We start from the raw sequence: 22,315 nt of genomic DNA, 5'->3' as shown, positions 1-22,315 counted from the left end.
TTGACAAACCAATAAAGTAGCAAAACAGCAATGAAAGAACAAAATTTGATGAAAATATAGAACAATTTCTATGAATAAATAGGCAGTAACACCAGCTTGTGCTGCCCGTAAACCCAAGCAAAAAAGCTTACAGCACCTGGTATTCCCAGGCGGTCTTCCTACCAAGTACTAACCAGGCCCGGCTCTATTTGGCTGCCGAGATCGGACGAGATCGGGCGCTTAGAGAGCGGTGTGGCCGTAAGCTGCATTTGACATCATCAACAGCTCTTAAAAACGCTGGAGAAGCAGAATGCATGACACTTGCTAAGAAGAAGATAAATGTGGCAAAGTACAAAGTACTATAACTGTACTGGTCTGTTACGCCCCTGTCCAGGGGGTCAGGGTGCAACATACAAAGATAAATTAGCATGTTCCCTCTCCGATCCCCAAACCAAAATCCAGGATCGAGATGTTCCAACAGAATGATATTTATTTTAAACGAAAGAAAGTGTCAAACAAAACATGACACTACAACTCAGGGCGAACCAAGGCCAACATAATAAACAAAATAAGCCATTTCCCACAGAAAGTGCTAGCTAGCCTGATAGAAATAAACAAACCAAAAGACAGTCGCTAAACCTAACTCCCTAATGTGAAAACAAGAGAAAACCATCAAAAGAAAATGGCTGTTCACCCCTACAGATTTAATACGAATTACAAAATATACAATTTATAAACAAAACCACGGCACAAAACCTAACAATTCAAAAATGCTAAATAAGGTTTGGAAACCAAGAACAGCAAACAGGTGTTACTGCCAGAAAGAGCCTCGCTAGCTGTTGGGAACCGTACTTTTAAAACTCCAGGAAGTGTAGGATGGACCAATCAGCTTCCTGTACTGCCCCTCAATCCGGCCAATCAGGCAGGGCACCTATAAGAACGAGAAAATAAAAACAACACATATGGCCAGGACCGTAACATGGTCTACTAGTAATGAAGCACGATGGTTGAAAAACCAATAAAGTAGCAAAACAGCAATGAAAGAACAAAATTTGATGAAAATATAGAACAATTTCTATGAATAAATAGGCAGTAACACCAGCTTGTGCTGCCCGTAAACCCAAGCAAAAAAGCTTACAGCACCTGGTATTCCCAGTCGGTCTTCCTACCAAGTACTAACCAGGCCCGGCTCTATTTGGCTGCCGAGATCGGACGAGATCGGGCGCTTAGAGAGCGGTGTGGCCGTAAGCTGCATTTGACATCATCAACAGCTCTTAAAAACGCTGGAGAAGCAGAATGCATGACACTTGCTAAGAAGAAGATAAATGTGGCAAAGTACAAAGTACTATAACTGTACTGGTCTGTTACGCCCCTGTCCAGGGGGTCAGGGTGCAACATACAAAGATAAATTAGCATGTTCCCTCTCCGATCCCCAAACCAAAATCCAGGATCGAGATGTTCCAACAGAATGATATTTATTTTAAACGAAAGAAAGTGTCAAACAAAACATGACACTACAACTCAGGGCGAACCAAGGCCAACATAATAAACAAAATAAGCCATTTCCCACAGAAAGTGCTAGCTAGCCTGATAGAAATAAACAAACCAAAAGACAGTCGCTAACCCTAACTCCCAAATGTGAAAACAATCCAAAGAAAATGGCAGTTCACCCCTACAGATTTAATACTATTTACAAAATATACAATTTATAAACAAAACCACGGCATAAAACCTAACAATTCAAAAATGCTAAATAAAGTTTGGAAACCAAGAACAGCAAACAGGTGCTGCTGCCAGAAAGAGCCTCGCTACCTGTTGGGAACCGTACTTTTAAAACTCCAGGAAGTGTAGGATGGACCAATCAGCTTCCTGTACTGCCCCCCAATCCGGCCAATCAGGCAGGGCACCTATAAGAACAAGAAAATAAAAACAACACATATGGCCAGGACCGTAACATGGTCTACTAGTAATGAAGCACGATGGTTGACAAACCAATAAAGTAGCAAAACAGCAATGAAAGAACAAAATTTGATGAAAATATAGAACAATTTCTATGAATAAATAGGCAGTAACACCAGCTTGTGCTGCCCGTAAACCCAAGCAAAAAAGCTTACAGCACCTGGTATTCCCAGGCGGTCTTCCTACCAAGTACTAACCAGGCCCGGCTCTATTTGGCTGCCGAGATCGGACGAGATCGGGCGCTTAGAGAGCGGTGTGGCCGTAAGCTGCATTTGACATCATCAACAGCTCTTAAAAACGCTGGAGAAGCAGAATGCATGACACTTGCTAAGAAGAAGATAAATGTGGCAAAGTACAAAGTACTATAACTGTACTGGTCTGTTACGCCCCTGTCCAGGGGGTCAGGGTGGAACATACAAAGATAAATTAGCAGGTTCCCTCTCCGATCCCCAAACCAAAATCCAGGATCGAGATGTTCCAACAGAATGATATTTATTTTAAAAGAAAGAAAGTGTCAAACCAAACATGACACTACAACTCAGGGCGAACCAAGGCCAACATAATAAACAAAATAAGCCATTTCCCACAGAAAGTGCTAGCTAGCCTGATAGAAATAAACAAACCAAAAGACAGTCGCTAACCCTAACTCCCAAATGTGAAAACAATCCAAAGAAAATGGCAGTTCACCCCTACAGATTTAATACTATTTCCAAAATATACAATTTATAAACAAAACCACGGCATAAAACCTAACAATTCAAAAATGCTAAATAAGGTTTGGAAACCAAGAACAGCAAACAGGTGCTGCTGCCAGAAAGAGCCTCGCTAGCTGTTGGGAACCGTACTTTTAAAACTCCAGGAAGTGTAGGATGGACCAATCAGCTTCCTGTACTGCCCCTCAATCCGGCCAATCAGGCAGGGCACCTATAAGAACGAGAAAATAAAAACAACACATATGGCCAGGACCGTAACATGGTCTACTAGTAATGAAGCACGATGGTTGAAAAACCAATAAAGTAGCAAAACAGCAATGAAAGAACAAAATTTGATGAAAATATAGAACAATTTCTATGAATAAATAGGCAGTAACACCAGCTTGTGCTGCCCGTAAACCCAAGCAAAAAAGCTTACAGCACCTGGTATTCCCAGGCGGTCTTCCTACCAAGTACTAACCAGGCCCGGCTCTATTTGGCTGCCGAGATCGGACGAGATCGGGCGCTTAGAGAGCGGTGTGGCCGTAAGCTGCATTTGACATCATCAACAGCTCTTAAAAACGCTGGAGAAGCAGAATGCATGACACTTGCTAAGAAGAAGATAAATGTGGCAAAGTACAAAGTACTATAACTGTACTGGTCTGTTACGCCCCTGTCCAGGGGGTCAGGGTGCAACATACAAAGATAAATTAGCATGTTCCCTCTCCGATCCCCAAACCAAACTCCAGTATCGAGATGTTCCAACAGAATGATATTTATTTTAAACGAAAGAAAGTGTCAAACAAAACATGACACTACAACTCAGGGCGAACCAAGGCCAACATAATAAACAAAATAAGCCATTTCCCACAGAAATTGCTAGCTAGCCTGATAGAAATAAACAATCCAAAAGACAGTCGCTAACCCTAACTCCCTAATGTGAAAACAAGAGAAAACAATCAAAAGAAAATGGCTGTTCACCCCTACAGATTTAATACGAATTACAAAATATACAATTTATAAACAAAACCACGGCAAAAAACCTAACAAATCAAAAATGCTAAATAAGGTTTGGAAACCAAGAACAGCAAACAGGTGCTGCTGCCAGAAAGAGCCTCGCTAGCTGTTGGGAACCGTACTTTTAAAACTCCAGGAAGTGTAGGATGGACCAATCAGCTTCCTGTACTGCCCCCCAATCCGGCCAATCAGGCAGGGCACCTATAAGAACAACAAATCAAAAACAACACATATGGCCAGGACCGTAACATGGTCTACTAGTAATGAAGCACGATGGTTGAAAAACCAATAAAGTAGCAAAACAGCAATGAAAGAACAAAATTTGATGAAAATATAGAACAATTTCTATGAATAAATAGGCAGTAACACCAGCTTGTGCTGCCCGTAAACCCAAGCAAAAAAGCTTACAGCACCTGGTATTCCCAGGCGGTCTTCCTACCAAGTACTAACCAGGCCCGGCTCTATTTGGCTGCCGAGATCGGACGAGATCGGGCGCTTAGAGAGCGGTGTGGCCGTAAGCTGCATTTGACATCATCAACAGCTCTTAAAAACGCTGGAGAAGCAGAATGCATGACACTTGCTAAGAAGAAGATAAATGTGGCAAAGTACAAAGTACTATAACTGTACTGGTCTGTTACGCCCCTGTCCAGGGGGTCAGGGTGCAACATACAAAGATAAATTAGCATGTTCCCTCTCCGATCCCCAAACCAAAATCCAGGATCGAGATGTTCCAACAGAATGATATTTATTTTAAAAGAAAGAAAGTGTCAAACAAAACATGACACTACAACTCAGGGCGAACCAAGGCCAACATAATAAACAAAATAAGCCATTTCCCACAGAAAGTGCTAGCTAGCCTGATAGAAATAAACAAACCAAAAGACAGTCGCTAACCCTAACTCCCTAATGTGAAAACAAGAGAAAACAATCAAAAGAAAATGGCTGTTCACCCCTACAGATTTAATACGAATTACAAAATATACAATTTATAAACAAAACCACGGCACAAAACCTAAGAATTCAAAAATGCTAAATAAGGTTTGGAAACCAAGAACAGCAAACAGGTGCTGCTGCCAGAAAGAGCCTCGCTAGCTGTTGGGAACCGTACTTTTAAAACTCCAGGAAGTGTAGGATGGACCAATCAGCTTCCTGTACTGCCCCTCAATCCGGCCAATCAGGCAGGGCACCTATAAGAACGAGAAAATAAAAACAACACATATGGCCAGGACCGTAACATGGTCTACTAGTAATGAAGCACGATGGTTGAAAAACCAATAAAGTAGCAAAACAGCAATGAAAGAACAAAATTTGATGAAAATATAGAACAATTTCTATGAATAAATAGGCAGTAACACCAGCTTGTGCTGCCCGTAAACCCAAGCAAAAAAGCTTACAGCACCTGGTATTCCCAGGCGGTCTTCCTACCAAGTACTAACCAGGCCCGGCTCTATTTGGCTGCCGAGATCGGACGAGATCGGGCGCTTAGAGAGCGGTGTGGCCGTAAGCTGCATTTGACATCATCAACAGCTCTTAAAAACGCTGGAGAAGCAGAATGCATGACACTTGCTAAGAAGAAGATAAATGTGGCAAAGTACAAAGTACTATAACTGTACTGGTCTGTTACGCCCCTGTCCAGGGGGTCAGGGTGCAACATACAAAGATAAATTAGCATGTTCCCTCTCCGATCCCCAAACCAAAATCCAGGATCGAGATGTTCCAACAGAATGATATTTATTTTAAAAGAAAGAAAGTGTCAAACAAAACATGACACTACAACTCAGGGCGAACCAAGGCCAACATAATAAACAAAATAAGCCATTTCCCACAGAAAGTGCTAGCTAGCCTGATAGAAATAAACAAACCAAAAGACAGTCGCTAACCCTAACTCCCAAATGTGAAAACAATCCAAAGAAAATGGCAGTTCACCCCTACAGATTTAATACTATTTCCAAAATATACAATTTATAAACAAAACCACGGCATAAAACCTAACAATTCAAAAATGCTAAATAAAGTTTGGAAACCAAGAACAGCAAACAGGTGCTGCTGCCAGAAAGAGCCTCGCTAGCTGTTGGGAACCGTACTTTTAAAACTCCAGGAAGTGTAGGATGGACCAATCAGCTTCCTGTACTGCCCCCCAATCCGGCCAATCAGGCAGGGCACCTATAAGAACAACAAAATAAAAACAACACATATGGCCAGGACCGTAACATGGTCTACTAGTACTGAAGCACGATGGTTGAAAAACCAATAAAGTAGCAAAACAGCAATGAAAGAACAAAATTTGATGAAAATATAGAACAATTTCTATGAATAAATAGGCAGTAACACCAGCTTGTGCTGCCCGTAAACCCAAGCAAAAAAGCTTACAGCACCTGGTATTCCCAGGCGGTCTTCCTACCAAGTACTAACCAGGCCCGGCTCTATTTGGCTGCCGAGATCGGACGAGATCGGGCGCTTAGAGAGCGGTGTGGCCGTAAGCTGCATTTGACATCATCAACAGCTCTTAAAAACGCTGGAGAAGCAGAATGCATGACACTTGCTAAGAAGAAGATAAATGTGGCAAAGTACAAAGTACTATAACTGTACTGGTCTGTTACGCCCCTGTCCAGGGGGTCAGGGTGCAACATACAAAGATAAATTAGCATGTTCCCTCTCCGATCCCCAAACCAAAATCCAGGACCGAGATGTTCCAACAGAATGATATTTATTTTAAACGAAAGAAAGTGTCAAACAAAACATGACACTACAACTCAGGGCGAACCAAGGCCAACATAATAAACAAAATAAGCCATTTCCCACAGAAAGTGCTAGCTAGCCTGATAGAAATAAACAAACCAAAAGACAGTCGCTAACCCTAACTCCCTAATGTGAAAACAAGAGAAAACAATCAAAAGAAAATGGCTGTTCACCCCTACAGATTTAATACGAATTACAAAATATACAATTTAAAAACAAAACCACGGCACAAAACCTAAGAATTCAAAAATGCTAAATAAGGTTTGGAAACCAAGAACAGCAAACAGGTGCTGCTGCCAGAAAGAGCCTCGCTAGCTGTTGGGAACCGTACTTTTAAAACTCCAGGAAGTGTAGGATGGACCAATCAGCTTCCTGTACTGCCCCTCAATCCGGCCAATCAGGCAGGGCACCTATAAGAACGAGAAAATAAAAACAACACATATGGCCAGGACCGTAACATGGTCTACTAGTAATGAAGCACGATGGTTGAAAAACCAATAAAGTAGCAAAACAGCAATGAAAGAACAAAATTTGATGAAAATATAGAACAATTTCTATGAATAAATAGGCAGTAACACCAGCTTGTGCTGCCCGTAAACCCAAGCAAAAAAGCTTACAGCACCTGGTATTCCCAGGCGGTCTTCCTACCAAGTACTAACCAGGCCCGGCTCTATTTGGCTGCCGAGATCGGACGAGATCGGGCGCTTAGAGAGCGGTGTGGCCGTAAGCTGCATTTGACATCATCAACAGCTCTTAAAAACGCTGGAGAAGCAGAATGCATGACACTTGCTAAGAAGAAGATAAATGTGGCAAAGTACAAAGTACTATAACTGTACTGGTCTGTTACGCCCCTGTCCAGGGGGTCAGGGTGCAACATACAAAGATAAATTAGCATGTTCCCTCTCCGATCCCCAAACCAAACTCCAGTATCGAGATGTTCCAACAGAATGATATTTATTTTAAACGAAAGAAAGTGTCAAACAAAACATGACACTACAACTCAGGGCGAACCAAGGCCAACATAATAAACAAAATAAGCCATTTCCCACAGAAAGTGCTAGCTAGCCTGATAGAAATAAACAATCCAAAAGACAGTCGCTAACCCTAACTCCCTAATGTGAAAACAAGAGAAAACAATCAAAAGAAAATGGCTGTTCACCCCTACAGATTTAATACGAATTACAAAATATACAATTTATAAACACAACCACGGCAAAAAACCTAACAAATCAAAAATGCTAAATAAGGTTTGGAAACCAAGAACAGCAAACAGGTGCTGCTGCCAGAAAGAGCCTCGCTAGCTGTTGGGAACCGTACTTTTAAAACTCCAGGAAGTGTAGGATGGACCAATCAGCTTCCTGTACTGCCCCCCAATCCGGCCAATCAGGCAGGGCACCTATAAGAACAACAAATCAAAAACAACACATATGGCCAGGACCGTAACATGGTCTACTAGTAATGAAGCACGATGGTTGAAAAACCAATAAAGTAGCAAAACAGCAATGAAAGAACAAAATTTGATGAAAATATAGAACAATTTCTATGAATAAATAGGCAGTAACACCAGCTTGTGCTGCCCGTAAACCCAAGCAAAAAAGCTTACAGCACCTGGTATTCCCAGGCGGTCTTCCTACCAAGTACTAACCAGGCCCGGCTCTATTTGGCTGCCGAGATCGGACGAGATCGGGCGCTTAGAGAGCGGTGTGGCCGTAAGCTGCATTTGACATCATCAACAGCTCTTAAAAACGCTGGAGAAGCAGAATGCATGACACTTGCTAAGAAGAAGATAAATGTGGCAAAGTACAAAGTACTATAACTGTACTGGTCTGTTACGCCCCTGTCCAGGGGGTCAGGGTGCAACATACAAAGATAAATTAGCATGTTCCCTCTCCGATCCCCAAACCAAAATCCAGGATCGAGATGTTCCAACAGAATGATATTTATTTTAAACGAAAGAAAGTGTCAAACAAAACATGACACTACAACTCAGGGCGAACCAAGGCCAACATAATAAACAAAATAAGCCATTTCCCACAGAAAGTGCTAGCTAGCCTGATAGAAATAAACAAACCAAAAGACAGTCGCTAACCCTAACTCCCTAATGTGAAAACAAGAGAAAACAATCAAAAGAAAATGGCTGTTCACCCCTACAGATTTAATACGAATTACAAAATATACAATTTATAAACAAAACCACGGCACAAAACCTAAGAATTCAAAAATGCTAAATAAGGTTTGGAAACCAAGAACAGCAAACAGGTGCTGCTGCCAGAAAGAGCCTCGCTAGCTGTTGGGAACCGTACTTTTAAAACTCCAGGAAGTGTAGGATGGACCAATCAGCTTCCTGTACTGCCCCTCAATCCGGCCAATCAGGCAGGGCACCTATAAGAATGAGAAAATAAAAACAACACATATGGCCAGGACCGTAACATGGTCTACTAGTAATGAAGCACGATGGTTGACAAACCAATAAAGTAGCAAAACAGCAATGAAAGAACAAAATTTGATGAAAATATAGAACAATTTCTATGAATAAATAGGCAGTAACACCAGCTTGTGCTGCCCGTAAACCCAAGCAAAAAAGCTTACAGCACCTGGTATTCCCAGGCGGTCTTCCTACCAAGTACTAACCAGGCCCGGCTCTATTTGGCTGCCGAGATCGGACGAGATCGGGCGCTTAGAGAGCGGTGTGGCCGTAAGCTGCATTTGACATCATCAACAGCTCTTAAAAACGCTGGAGAAGCAGAAGGCATGACACTTGCTAAGAAGAAGATAAATGTGGCAAAGTACAAAGTACTATAACTGTACTGGTCTGTTACGCCCCTGTCCAGGGGGTCAGGGTGCAACATACAAAGATAAATTAGCATGTTCCCTCTCCGATCCCCAAACCAAAATCCAGGATCGAGATGTTCCAACAGAATGATATTTATTTTAAACGAAAGAAAGTGTCAAACAAAACATGACACTACAACTCAGGGCGAACCAAGGCCAACATAATAAACAAAATAAGCCATTTCCCACAGAAAGTGCTAGCTAGCCTGATAGAAATAAACAAACCAAAAGACAGTCGCTAAACCTAACTCCCTAATGTGAAAACAAGAGAAAACAATCAAAAGAAAATGGCTGTTCACCCCTACAGATTTAATACGAATTACAAAATATACAATTTATAAACAAAACCACGGCACAAAACCTAACAATTCAAAAATGCTAAATAAGGTTTGGAAACCAAGAACAGCAAACAGGTGTTACTGCCAGAAAGAGCCTCGCTAGCTGTTGGGAACCGTACTTTTAAAACTCCAGGAAGTGTAGGATGGACCAATCAGCTTCCTGTACTGCCCCTCAATCCGGCCAATCAGGCAGGGCACCTATAAGAACGAGAAAATAAAAACAACACATATGGCCAGGACCGTAACATGGTCTACTAGTAATGAAGCACGATGGTTGAAAAACCAATAAAGTAGCAAAACAGCAATGAAAGAACAAAATTTGATGAAAATATAGAACAATTTCTATGAATAAATAGGCAGTAACACCAGCTTGTGCTGCCCGTAAACCCAAGCAAAAAAGTTTACAGCACCTGGTATTCCCAGGCGGTCTTCCTACCAAGTACTAACCAGGCCCGGCTCTATTTGGCTGCCGAGATCGGGCGCTTAGAGAGCGGTGTGGCCGTAAGCTGCATTTGACATCATCAACAGCTCTTAAAAATGCTGGAGAAGCAGAATGCATGACACTTGCTAAGAAGAAGATAAATGTGGCAAAGTACAAAGTACTATAACTGTACTGGTCTGTTACGCCCCTGTCTAGGGGGTCAGGGTGCAACATACAAAGATAAATTAGCATGTTCCCTCTCCGATCCCCAAACCAAAATCCAGGATCGAGATGTTCCAACAGAATGATATTTATTTTAAACGAAAGAAAGTGTCAAACAAAACATGACACTACAACTCAGGGCGAACCAAGGCCAACATAATAAACAAAATAAGCCATTTCCCACAGAAAGTGCTAGCTAGCCTGATAGAAATAAACAAACCAAAAGACAGTCGCTAACCCTAACTCCCAAATGTGAAAACAATCCAAAGAAAATGGCAGTTCACCCCTACAGATTTAATACTATTTACAAAATATACAATTTATAAACAAAACCACGGCATAAAACCTAACAATTCAAAAATGCTAAATAAAGTTTGGAAACCAAGAACAGCAAACAGGTGCTGCTGCCAGAAAGAGCCTCGCTAGCTGTTGGGAACCGTACTTTTAAAACTCCAGGAAGTGTAGGATGGACCAATCAGCTTCCTGTACTGCCCCCCAATCCGGCCAATCAGGCAGGGCACCTATAAGAACAAGAAAATAAAAACAACACATATGGCCAGGACCGTAACATGGTCTACTAGTAATGAAGCACGATGGTTGACAAACCAATAAAGTAGCAAAACAGTAATGAAAGAACAAAATTTGACGAAAATATAGAACAATTTCTATGAATAAATAGGCAGTAACACCAGCTTGTGCTGCCCGTAAACCCAAGCAAAAAAGCTTACAGCACCTTTTATTCCCAGGCAGTCTTCCTACCAAGTACTAACCAGGCCCGGCTCTATTTGGCTGCCGAGATCTGACGAGATCGGGCGCTTAGAGAGCGGTGTGGCCGTAAGCTGCATTTGACATCATCAACAGCTCTTAAAAACGTTGGAGAAGCAGAATGCATGAAACTTGCTAAGAAGAAGATAAATGTGGCAAAGTACAAAGTACTATAACTGTACTGGTCTGTTACGCCCCTGTCCAGGGGGTCAGGGTGCAATATACAAAGATAAATTAGCATGTTCCCTCTCCAATCCCCAAACCAAAATCCAGGATCGAGATGTTCCAACAGAATGATATTTATTTTAAACGAAAGAAAGTGTCAAACAAAACATGACACTACAACTCAGGGCGAACCAAGGCCAACATAATAAACAAAAAAACCCATTTCCCACAGAAAGTGCTAGCTAGCCTGATAGAAATAAACAAACCAAAAGACAGTCGCTAACCCTAACTCCCTAATGTGAAAACAAGAGAAAACAATCAAAAGAAAATGGCTGTTCACCCCTACAGATTTAATACTATTTACAAAAATATACAATTTATAAACAAAACCACGGCACAAAACCTAACAATTCAAAAATGCTAAATAAGGTTTGGAAACCAAGAACAGCAAACAGGTGCTGCTGCCAGAAAGAGCCTCGCTAGCTGTCAGGAACTGTACTTTTAAAACTCCAGGAAGTGTAGGATGGACCAATCAGCTTCCTGTACTGCCCCTCAATCCGGCCAATCAGGCAGGGCACCTATAAGAACAACAAAATAAAAACAACACATATGGCCAGGACCGTAACATGGTCTACTAGTAATGAAGCACGATGGTTGACAAACCAATAATGTAGCAAAACAGCAATGAAAGAACAAAATTTGATGAAAATATAGAACAATTTCTATGAATAAATAGGCAGTAACACCAGCTTGTGCTGCCCGTAAACCCAAGCAAAAAAGCTTACAGCACCTTTTATTCCCAGGCAGTCTTCCTACCAAGTACTAACCAGGCCCGGCTCTATTTGGCTGCCGAGATCGGGCGCTTAGAGAGCGGTGTGGCCGTAAGCTGCATAAAAACGTTGGAGAAGCAAAATGCATGAAACTTGCTAAGAAGAAGATAAATGTGGCAAAGTACAAAGTACTATAACTGTACTGGTCTGTTACGCCCCTGTCCAGGGGGTCAGGGTGCAACATACAAAGATAAATTAGCATGTTCCCTCTCCGATCCCCAAACCAAAATCCAGGATCGAGATGTTCCAACAGAATGATATTTATTTTAAACGAAAGAAAGTGTCAAACAAAACATGACACTACAACTCAGGGCGAACCAAGGCCAACATAATAAACAAAATAAGCCATTTCCCATAGAAAGTGCTAGCTAGCCTGATAGAAATAAACAAACCAAAAGACAGTCGCTAACCCTTACTCCCTAATGTGAAAACAGTCCAAGAAAATGGCAGTTAACCCCTACAGATTTAATACTATTTACAAAATATACAATTTATTTAACATGGTCTACTAGTAATGAAGCACGATGGTTGAGAAACCAATAAAGTAGCAAAACAGCAATGAAAGAACAAAATTTGATGAAAATATAGAACAATTTCTATGAATAAATAGGCAGTAACACCAGCTTGTGCTGCCCGTAAACCCAAGCAAAAAAGCTTACAGCACCTGGTATTCCCAGGCGGTCTTCCTACCAAGTACAAACCAGGCCCGGCTCTATTTGGCTGCCGAGATCGGACGAGATCGGGCGCTTAGAGAGCGGTGTGGCCGTAAGCTGCATTTGACATCATCAACAGCTCTTAAAAACGCTGGAGAAGCAGAATGCATGACACTTGCTAAGAAGAAGATAAATGTGGCAAAGTACAAAGTACTATAACTGTACTGGTCTGTTACGCCCCTGTCCAGGGGGTCAGGGTGCAACATACAAAGATAAATTAGCATGTTCCCTCTCCGATCCCCAAACCAAAATCCAGGATCGAGATGTTCCAACAGAATGATATTTATTTTAAACGAAAGAAAGTGTCAAACAAAACATGACACTACAACTCAGGGCGAACCAAGGCCAACATAATAAACAAAATAAGCCATTTCCCACAGAAAGTGCTAGCTAGCCTGATAGAAATAAACAAACCAAAAGACAGTCGCTAACCCTAACTCCCTAATGTGAAAACAAGAGAAAATAATCAAAAGAAAATGGCTGTTCACCCCTAAAGATTTAATACTATTTACAAAATATACAATTTATAAACAAAACCACGGCACAAAACCTAACAATTCAAAAATGCTAAATAAGGTTTGGAAACCAAGAACAGCAAACAGGTGCTGCTGCCAGAAAGATCCTTGCTAGCTGTTGGGAACCGTACTTTTAAAACTCCAGGAAGTGTAGGATGGACCAATCAGCTTCCTGTACTGCCCCCCAATCCGGCCAATCAGGCAGGGCACCTATAAGAACAAGAAAATAAAAACAACACATATGGCCAGGACCGTAACATGGTCTACTAGTAATGAAGCACGATGGTTGACAAACCAATAAAGTAGCAAAACAGTAATGAAAGAACAAAATTTGATGAAAATATAGAACAATTTCTATGAATAAATAGGCAGTAACACCAGCTTGTGCTGCCCGTAAACCCAAGCAAAAAAGCTTACAGCACCTGGTATTCCCACGCGGTCATCCTACCAAGTACTAACCAGGCCCGGCTCTATTTGGCTGCCGAGATCGGACGAGATCGGGCGCTTAGAGAGCGGTGTGGCCGTAAGCTGCATAAAAACGTTGGAGAAGCAGAATGCATGAAACTTGCTAAGAAGAAGATAAATGTGGCAAAGTACAAAGTACTATAACTGTACTGGTCTGTTACGCCCCTGTCCAGGGGGTCAGGGTGCAACATACAAAGATAAATTAGCATGTTCCCTCTCCGATCCCCAAACCAAAATCCAGGATCGAGATGTTCCAACAGAATGATATTTATTTTAAACAAAAGAAAGTGTCAAACAAAACATGACACTACAACTCAGGGCGAACCAAGGCCAACATAATAAACAAAATAAGCCATTTCCCATAGAAAGTGCTAGCTAGCCTGATAGAAATAAACAAACCAAAAGACAGTCGCTAACCCTAACTCCCTAATGTGAAAACAATCCAAAGAAAATGGCAGTTCACCCCTACAGATTTAATACTATTTACAAAATATACAATTTATAAACAAAACCACAGGATAAAACCTAACAATTCAAAAATGCTAAATAAAGTTTGGAAACCAAGAACAGCAAACAGGTGCTGCTGCCAGAAAGAGCCTCGCTAGCTGTTGGGAACCGTACTTTTAAAACTCCAGGAAGTGTAGGATGGACCAATCAGCTTCCTGTACTGCCCCCCAATCCGGCCAATCAGGCAGGGCACCTATAAGAACAAGAAAATAAAAACAACACATATGGCCAGGACCGTAACATGGTCTACTAGTAATGAAGCACGATGGTTGACAAACCAATAAAGTAGCAAAACAGTAATGAAAGAACAAAATTTGATGAAAATATAGAACAATTTCTATGAATAAATAGGCAGTAACACCAGCTTGTGCTGCCCGTAAACCCAAGCAAAAAAGCTTACAGCACCTGGTATTCCCACGCGGTCTTCCTACCAAGTACTAACCAGGCCCGGCTCTATTTGGCTGCCGAGATCGGACGAGATCGGGCGCTTAGAGAGCGGTGTGGCCGTAAGCTGCATTTGACATCATCAACAGCTCTTAAAAACGTTGGAGAAGCAGAATGCATGAAACTTGCTAAGAAGAAGATAAATGTGGCAAAGTACAAAGTACTATAACTGTACTGGTCTGTTACGCCCCTGTCCAGGGGGTCAGGGTGCAACATACAAAGATAAATTAGCATGTTCCCTCTCCGATCCCCAAACCAAAATCCAGGATCGAGATGTTCCAACAGAATGATATTTATTTTAAACGAAAGAAAGTGTCAAACAAAACATGACACTACAACTCAGGGCGAACCAAGGCCAACATAATAAACAAAATAAGCCATTTCCCACAGAAAGTGCTAGCTAGCCTGATAGAAATAAACAAACCAAAAGACAGTCGCTAACCCTAACTCCCAAATGTGAAAACAATCCAAAGAAAATGGCAGTTCACCCCTACAGATTTAATACTATTTACAAAATATACAATTTATAAACAAAACTACGGCATAAAACCTAACAATTCAAAAATGCTAAATAAAGTTTGGAAACCAAGAACAGCAAACAGGTGCTGCTGCCAGAAAGAGCCTCGCTAGCTGTTGGGAACCGTACTTTTAAAACTCCAGGAAGTGTAGGATGGACCAATCAGCTTCCTGTACTGCCCCCCAATCCGGCCAATCAGGCAGGGCACCTATAAGAACAAGAAAATAAAAACAACACATATGGCCAGGACCGTAACATGGTCTACTAGTAATGAAGCACGATGGTTGACAAACCAATAAAGTAGCAAAACAGCAATGAAAGAACAAAATTTGATGAAAATATAGAACAATTTCTATGAATAAATAGGCAGTAACACCAGCTTGTGCTGCCCGTAAACCCAAGCAAAAAAGCTTACAGCACCTGGTATTCCCAGGAGGTCTTCCTACCAAGTACTAACCAGGCCCGGCTCTATTTGGCTGCCGAGATCGGACGAGATCGGGCGCTTAGAGAGCGGTGTGGCCGTAAGCTGCATAAAAACGTTGGAGAAGCAGAATGCATGAAACTTGCTAAGAAGAAGATAAATGTGGCAAAGTACAAAGTACTATAACTGTACTGGTCTGTTACGCCCCTGTCCAGGGGGTCAGGGTGCAACATACAAAGATAAATTAGCATGTTCCCTCTCCGATCCCCAAACCAAAATCCAGGATCGAGATGTTCCAACAGAATGATATTTATTTTAAACGAAAGAAAGTGTCAAACAAAACATGACACTACAACTCAGGGCGAACCAAGGCCAACATAATAAACAAAATAAGCCATTTCCCACAGAAAGTGCTAGCTAGCCTGATAGAAATAAACAAACCAAAAGACAGTCGCTAACCCTAACTCCCAAATGTGAAAACAATCCAAAGAAAATGGCAGTTCACCCCTACAGATTTAATACTATTTACAAAATATACAATTTATAAACAAAACTACGGCATAAAACCTAACAATTCAAAAATACTAAATAAAGTTTGGAAACCAAGAACAGCAAACAGGTGCTGCTGCCAGAAAGAGCCTCGCTAGCTGTTGGGAACCGTACTTTTAAAACTCCAGGAAGTGTAGGATGGACCAATCAGCTTCCTGTACTGCCCCCCAATCCGGCCAATCAGGCAGGGCACCTATAAGAACAAGAAAATAAAAACAACACATATGGCCAGGACCGTAACATGGTCTACTAGTAATGAAGCACGATGGTTGACAAACCAATAAAGTAGCAAAACAGTAATGAAAGAACAAAATTTGACGAAAATATAGAACAATTTCTATGAATAAATAGGCAGTAACACCAGCTTGTGCTGCCCGTAAACCCAAGCAAAAAAGCTTACAGCACCTGGTATTCCCACGCGGTCTTCCTACCAAGTACTAACCAGGCCCGGCTCTATTTGGCTGCCGAGATCGGACGAGATCGGGCGCTTAGAGAGCGGTGTGGCCGTAAGCTGCATTTGACATCATCAACAGCTCTTAAAAACGTTGGAGAAGCAGAATGCATGAAACTTGCTAAGAAGAAGATAAATGTGGCAAAGTACAAAGTACTATAACTGTACTGGTCTGTTACGCCCCTGTCCAGGGGGTCAGGGTGCAATATACAAAGATAAATTAGCATGTTCCCTCTCCAATCCCCAAACCAAAATCCAGGATCGAGATGTTCCAACAGAATGATATTTATTTTAAACGAAAGAAAGTGTCAAACAAAACATGACACTACAACTCAGGGCGAACCAAGGCCAACATAATAAACAAAATAAGCCATTTCCCATAGAAAGTGCTAGCTAGCCTGATAGAAATAAACAAACCAAAAGACAGTCGCTAACCCTAACTCCCTAATGTGAAAACAAGAGAAAACAATCAAAAGAAAATGGCTGTTCACCCCTACAGATTTAATACTATTTACAAAATATTCAATTTATAAACAAAACCACGGCATAAAACCTAACAATTCAAAAATGCTAAATAAAGTTTGGAAACCAAGAACAGCAAACAGGTGCTGCTGCCAGAAAGAGCCTCGCTAGCTGTTGGGAACCGTACTTTTAAAACTCCAGGAAGTGTAGGATGGACCAATCAGCTTCCTGTACTGCCCCCCAATCCGGCCAATCAGGCAGGGCACCTATAAGAACAAGAAAATAAAAAAAACATATGGCCAGGACCGTAACATGGTCTACTAGTAATGAAGCACGATGGTTGACAAACCAATAAAGTAGCAAAACAGTAATGAAAGAACAAAATTTGATGAAAATATAGAACAATTTCTATGAATAAATAGGCAGTAACACCAGCTTGTGCTGCCCGTAAACCCAAGCAAAAAAGCTTACAGCACCTGGTATTCCCACGTGGTCTTCCTACCAAGTACTAACCAGGCCCGGCTCTATTTGGCTGCCGAGATCGGACGAGATCGGGCGCTTAGAGAGCGGTGTGGCCGTAAGCTGCATTTGACATCATCAACAGCTCTTAAAAACGCTGGAGAAGCAGAATGCATGACACTTGCTAAGAAGAAGATAAATGTGGCAAAGTACAAAGTACTATAACTGTACTGGTCTGTTACGCCCCTGTCCAGGGGGTCAGGGTGCAACATACAAAGATAAATTAGCATGTTCCCTCTCCGATCCCCAAACCAAAATCCAGGATCGAGATGTTCCAACAGAATGATATTTATTTTAAACGAAAGAAAGTGTCAAACAAAACATGACACTACAACTCAGGGCGAACCAAGGCCAACATAAACAAAATAAGCCATTTTCCACAGAAAGTGCTAGCTATCCTGATAGAAATAAACAAACCAAAAGACAGTCGCTAACCCCAACTCCCTAATGTGAAAACAATCCAAAGAAAATGGCAGTTCACCCCTACAGATTTAATACTATTTACAAAATATACAATTTATAAACAAAACCACGGCATAAAACCTAACAATTCAAAAATGCTAAATAAAGTTTGGAAACCAAGAACAGCAAACAGGTGCTGCTGCCAGAAAGAGCCTCGCTAGCTGTTGGGAACCGTACTTTTAAAACTCCAGGAAGTGTAGGATGGACCAATCAGCTTCCTGTACTGCCCCCCAATCCGGCCAATCAGGCAGGGCACCTATAAGAACAAGAAAATAAAAACAACACATATGGCCAGGACCGTAACATGGTCTACTAGTAATGAAGCACGATGGTTGGCAAACCAATAAAGTAGCAAAACAGTAATGAAAGAACAAAATTTAATGAAAATATAGAACAATTTCTATGAATAAATAGGCAGTAACACCAGCTTGTGCTGCCCGTAAACCCAAGCAAAAAAGCTTACAGCACCTGGTATTCCCACGCGGTCTTCCTACCAAGTACTAACCAGGCCCGGCTCTATTTGGCTGCCGAGATCGGACGAGATCGGGCGCTTAGAGAGCGGTGTGGCCGTAAGCTGCATTTGACATCATCAACAGCTCTTAAAAACGTTGGAGAAGCAGAATGCATGAAACTTGCTAAGAAGAAGATAAATGTGGCAAAGTACAAAGTACTATAACTGTACTGGTCTGTTACGCCCCTGTCCAGGGGGTCAGGGTGCAACATACAAAGATAAATTAGCATGTTCCCTCTCCGATCCCCAAACCAAAATCCAGGATCGAGATGTTCCAACAGAATGATATTTATTTTAAACGAAAGAAAGTGTCAAACAAAACATGACACTACAACTCAGGGCGAACCAAGGCCAACATAATAAACAAAATAAGCCATTTCCCACAGAAAGTGCTAGCTAGCCTGATAGAAATAAACAAACCAAAAGACAGTCGCTAACCCTAACTCCCTAATGTGAAAACAAGAGAAAACAATCAAAAGAAAATGGCTGTTCACCCCTACAGATTTAATACTATTTACAAAATATACAATTTATAAAGAAAACCACGGCACAAAACCTAACAATTCAAAAATGCTAAATAAGGTTTGGAAACCAAGAACAGCAAACAGGTGCTGCTGCCAGAAAGAGCCTCGCTAGCTGTTGGGAACCGTACTTTTAAAACTCCAGGAAGTGTAGGATGGACCAATCAGCTTCCTGTACTGCCCCCCAATCCGGCCAATCAGGCAGGGCACCTATAAGAACAACAAAAAAAAAAACAACACATATGGCCAGGACCGTAACATGGTCTAATAGTAATGAAGCACGATGGTTGACAAACCAATAAAGTAGCAAAACAGCAATAAAAGAACAAAATTTGATGAAAATATAGAACAATTTCTATGAAAAAATAGGCAGTAACACCAGCTTGTGCTGCCCGTAAACCCAAGCAAAAAAGCTTACAGCACCTGGTATTCCCAGGCGGTCTTCCTACCAAGTACTATCCAGGACCTGCTCTATTTGGCTGCCGAGATCGGACGAGATCGGGCGCTTAGAGAGCGGTGTGGCTGTAAGCTGCATTTGACATCATCAACAGCTCTTAAAAACGCTGGAGAAGCAGAATGCATGACACTTGCTAAGAAGAAGATAAATGTGGCAAAGTACAAAGTACTATACTTGTACTGGTCTGTTACGCCCCTGTCTAGGGGGTCAGGGTGCAACATACAAAGATAAATTAGCATGTTCCCTCTCCGATCCCCAAACCAAAATCCAGGGTCGAGATGTTCCAACAGAATGATATTTATTTTAAACGAAAGAAAGTGTCAAACAAAACATGACACTACAACTCAGGGCGAACCAAGGCCAACATAATAAACAAAATAAGCCATTTCCCACAGAAAGTGCTAGCTAGCCTGATAGAAATAAACAAACCAAAAGACAGTCGCTAACCCTTACTCCCTAATGTGAAAACAGTCCAAGAAAATGGCAGTTCACCCCTACAGATTTAATACTATTTACAAAATATACAATTTATTTAACATGGTCTACTAGTAATGAAGCACGATGGTTGAGAAAACCAATAAAGTAGCAAAACAGCAATGAAAGAACAAAATTTGATGAAAATATAGAACAATTTCTATGAATAAATAGGCAGTAACACCAGCTTGTGCTGCCCGTAAACCCAAGCAAAAAAGCTTACAGCACCTGGTATTCCCAGGCGGTCTTCCTACCAAGTACTAACCAGGCCCGGCTCTATTTGGCTGCCGAGATCGGACGAGATCGGGCGCTTAGAGAGCGGTGTGGCCGTAAGCTGCATTTGACATCATCAACAGCTCTTAAAAACGCTGGAGAAGCAGAATGCATGACACTTGCTAAGAAGAAGATACATGTGGCAAAGTACAAAGTACTAAAACTGTACTGGTCTGTTACGCCCCTGTCCAGGGGGTCAGGGTGCAACATACAAAGATAAATTAGCATGTTCCCTCTCCGATCCCCAAACCAAACTCCAGTATCGAGATGTTCCAACAGAATGATATTTATTTTAAACGAAAGAAAGTGTCAAACAAAACATGACACTACAACTCAGGGCGAACCAAGGCCAACATAATAAACAAAATAAGCCATTTCCCACAGAAAGTGCTATCTAGCCTGATAGAAATAAACAATCCAAAAGACAGTCGCTAACCCTAACTCCCTAATGTGAAAACAGTCCAAAGAAAATGGCTGTTCACCCCTACAGATTTAATACTATTTACAAAATATACAATTTATAAACAAAACCACGGCACAAAACCTAACAATTCAAAAATGCTAAATAAGGTTTGGAAACCAAGAACAGCAAACAGGTGCTGCTGCCAGAAAGAGCCTCGCTACCTGTTGGGAACCGTACTTTTAAAAATCCAGGAAGTGTAGGATGGACCAATCAGCTTCCTGTACTGCCCCTCAATCCGGCCAATCAGGCAGGGCACCTATAAGAACAACAAATCAAAAACAACACATATGGCCAGGACCGTAACATGGTCTACTAGTAATGAAGCACGATGGTTGACAAACCAATAAAGTAGCAAAACAGTAATGAAAGAACAAAATTTGATGAAAATATACAACAATTTCTATGAATAAATAGGCAGTAACACCAGCTTGTGCTGCCCGTAAACCCAAGCAAAAAAGTTTACAGCACCTGGTATTCCCAGGCGGTCTTCCTACCAAGTACTAACCAGGCCCGGCTCTATTTGGCTGCCGAGATCGGGCGCTTAGAGAGCGGTGTGGCCGTAAGCTGCATTTGACATCATCAACAGCTCTTAAAAACGTTGGAGAAGCAGAATGCATGAAACTTGCTAAGAAGAAGATAAATGTGGCAAAGTACAAAGTACTATAACTGTACTGGTCTGTTACGCCCCTGTCCAGGGGGTCAGGGTGCAATATACAAAGATAAATTAGCATGTTCCCTCTCCAATCCCCAAACCAAAATCCAGGATCGAGATGTTCCAACAGAATGATATTTATTTTAAACGAAAGAAAGTGTCAAACAAAACATGACACTACAACTCAGGGCGAACCAAGGCCAACATAATAAACAAAATAAGCCATTTCCCACAGAAAGTGCTAGCTAGCCTGATAGAAATAAACAAACCAAAAGACAGTCGCTAACCCTAACTCCCTAATGTGAAAACAAGAGAAAACAATCAAAAGAAAATGGCTGTTCACCCCTACAGATTTAATACTATTTACAAAAATATACAATTTATAAACAAAACCACGGCACAAAACCTAACAATTCAAAAATGCTAAATAAGGTTTGGAAACCAAGAACAGCAAACAGGTGCTGCTGCCAGAAAGAGCCTCGCTAGCTGTCGGGAACTGTACTTTTAAAACTCCAGGAAGTGTAGGATGGACCAATCAGCTTCCTGTACTGCCCCTCAATCCGGCCAATCAGGCAGGGCACCTATAAGAACAACAAAATAAAAACAACACATATGGCCAGGACCGTAACATGGTCTACTAGTAATGAAGCACGATGGTTGACAAACCAATAATGTAGCAAAACAGCAATGAAAGAACAAAATTTGATGAAAATATAGAACAATTTCTATGAATAAATAGGCAGTAACACCAGCTTGTGCTGCCCGTAAACCCAAGCAAAAAAGCTTACAGCACCTTTTATTCCCAGGCAGTCTTCCTACCAAGTACTAACCAGGCCCGGCTCTATTTGGCTGCCGAGATCGGGCGCTTAGAGAGCGGTGTGGCCGTAAGCTGCATAAAAACGTTGGAGAAGCAAAATGCATGAAACTTGCTAAGAAGAAGATAAATGTGGCAAAGTACAAAGTACTATAACTGTACTGGT

At 41.5% G+C, this 22,315-nt stretch overlaps 22 pseudogenes; all 22 read right to left on the bottom strand.

Moving 5' to 3' along the window:
• Positions 1–124: 124 nt before the first annotated feature.
• On the bottom strand, positions 125–243 carry LOC137109745 (5S ribosomal RNA; annotated as a pseudogene).
• An 867-nt stretch (positions 244–1,110) lies between these two features.
• On the bottom strand, positions 1,111–1,229 carry LOC137109719 (5S ribosomal RNA; annotated as a pseudogene).
• An 857-nt stretch (positions 1,230–2,086) lies between these two features.
• Positions 2,087–2,205, bottom strand: LOC137109732 (5S ribosomal RNA; annotated as a pseudogene).
• An 857-nt stretch (positions 2,206–3,062) lies between these two features.
• Positions 3,063–3,181, bottom strand: LOC137109720 (5S ribosomal RNA; annotated as a pseudogene).
• Positions 3,182–4,048: 867 nt separating this feature from the next.
• Positions 4,049–4,167, bottom strand: LOC137109709 (5S ribosomal RNA; annotated as a pseudogene).
• An 867-nt stretch (positions 4,168–5,034) lies between these two features.
• LOC137109697 (5S ribosomal RNA) lies at positions 5,035–5,153 on the bottom strand (annotated as a pseudogene).
• An 857-nt stretch (positions 5,154–6,010) lies between these two features.
• Positions 6,011–6,129, bottom strand: LOC137109686 (5S ribosomal RNA; annotated as a pseudogene).
• Positions 6,130–6,996: 867 nt separating this feature from the next.
• LOC137109674 (5S ribosomal RNA) lies at positions 6,997–7,115 on the bottom strand (annotated as a pseudogene).
• Positions 7,116–7,982: 867 nt separating this feature from the next.
• On the bottom strand, positions 7,983–8,101 carry LOC137109662 (5S ribosomal RNA; annotated as a pseudogene).
• An 867-nt stretch (positions 8,102–8,968) lies between these two features.
• On the bottom strand, positions 8,969–9,087 carry LOC137109651 (5S ribosomal RNA; annotated as a pseudogene).
• An 867-nt stretch (positions 9,088–9,954) lies between these two features.
• Positions 9,955–10,063, bottom strand: LOC137109988 (5S ribosomal RNA; annotated as a pseudogene).
• An 857-nt stretch (positions 10,064–10,920) lies between these two features.
• On the bottom strand, positions 10,921–11,039 carry LOC137109948 (5S ribosomal RNA; annotated as a pseudogene).
• Positions 11,040–12,611: 1,572 nt separating this feature from the next.
• On the bottom strand, positions 12,612–12,730 carry LOC137109721 (5S ribosomal RNA; annotated as a pseudogene).
• An 867-nt stretch (positions 12,731–13,597) lies between these two features.
• On the bottom strand, positions 13,598–13,716 carry LOC137109513 (5S ribosomal RNA; annotated as a pseudogene).
• An 836-nt stretch (positions 13,717–14,552) lies between these two features.
• LOC137109626 (5S ribosomal RNA) lies at positions 14,553–14,671 on the bottom strand (annotated as a pseudogene).
• An 857-nt stretch (positions 14,672–15,528) lies between these two features.
• On the bottom strand, positions 15,529–15,647 carry LOC137109852 (5S ribosomal RNA; annotated as a pseudogene).
• Positions 15,648–16,483: 836 nt separating this feature from the next.
• LOC137109625 (5S ribosomal RNA) lies at positions 16,484–16,602 on the bottom strand (annotated as a pseudogene).
• Positions 16,603–17,467: 865 nt separating this feature from the next.
• On the bottom strand, positions 17,468–17,586 carry LOC137109619 (5S ribosomal RNA; annotated as a pseudogene).
• Positions 17,587–18,440: 854 nt separating this feature from the next.
• On the bottom strand, positions 18,441–18,559 carry LOC137109624 (5S ribosomal RNA; annotated as a pseudogene).
• An 868-nt stretch (positions 18,560–19,427) lies between these two features.
• Positions 19,428–19,546, bottom strand: LOC137109765 (5S ribosomal RNA; annotated as a pseudogene).
• A 617-nt stretch (positions 19,547–20,163) lies between these two features.
• On the bottom strand, positions 20,164–20,282 carry LOC137109640 (5S ribosomal RNA; annotated as a pseudogene).
• An 857-nt stretch (positions 20,283–21,139) lies between these two features.
• Positions 21,140–21,248, bottom strand: LOC137109987 (5S ribosomal RNA; annotated as a pseudogene).
• Between the last annotated feature and the right edge of the window lie 1,067 nt (positions 21,249–22,315).

Source organism: Channa argus, unplaced genomic scaffold (genome assembly GCF_033026475.1).
Source record: "Channa argus isolate prfri unplaced genomic scaffold, Channa argus male v1.0 Contig004, whole genome shotgun sequence".
NCBI classification, from domain to species: domain Eukaryota; kingdom Metazoa; phylum Chordata; class Actinopteri; order Anabantiformes; family Channidae; genus Channa; species Channa argus.
This window is presented reverse-complemented; position numbering and strand designations above follow the sequence as displayed.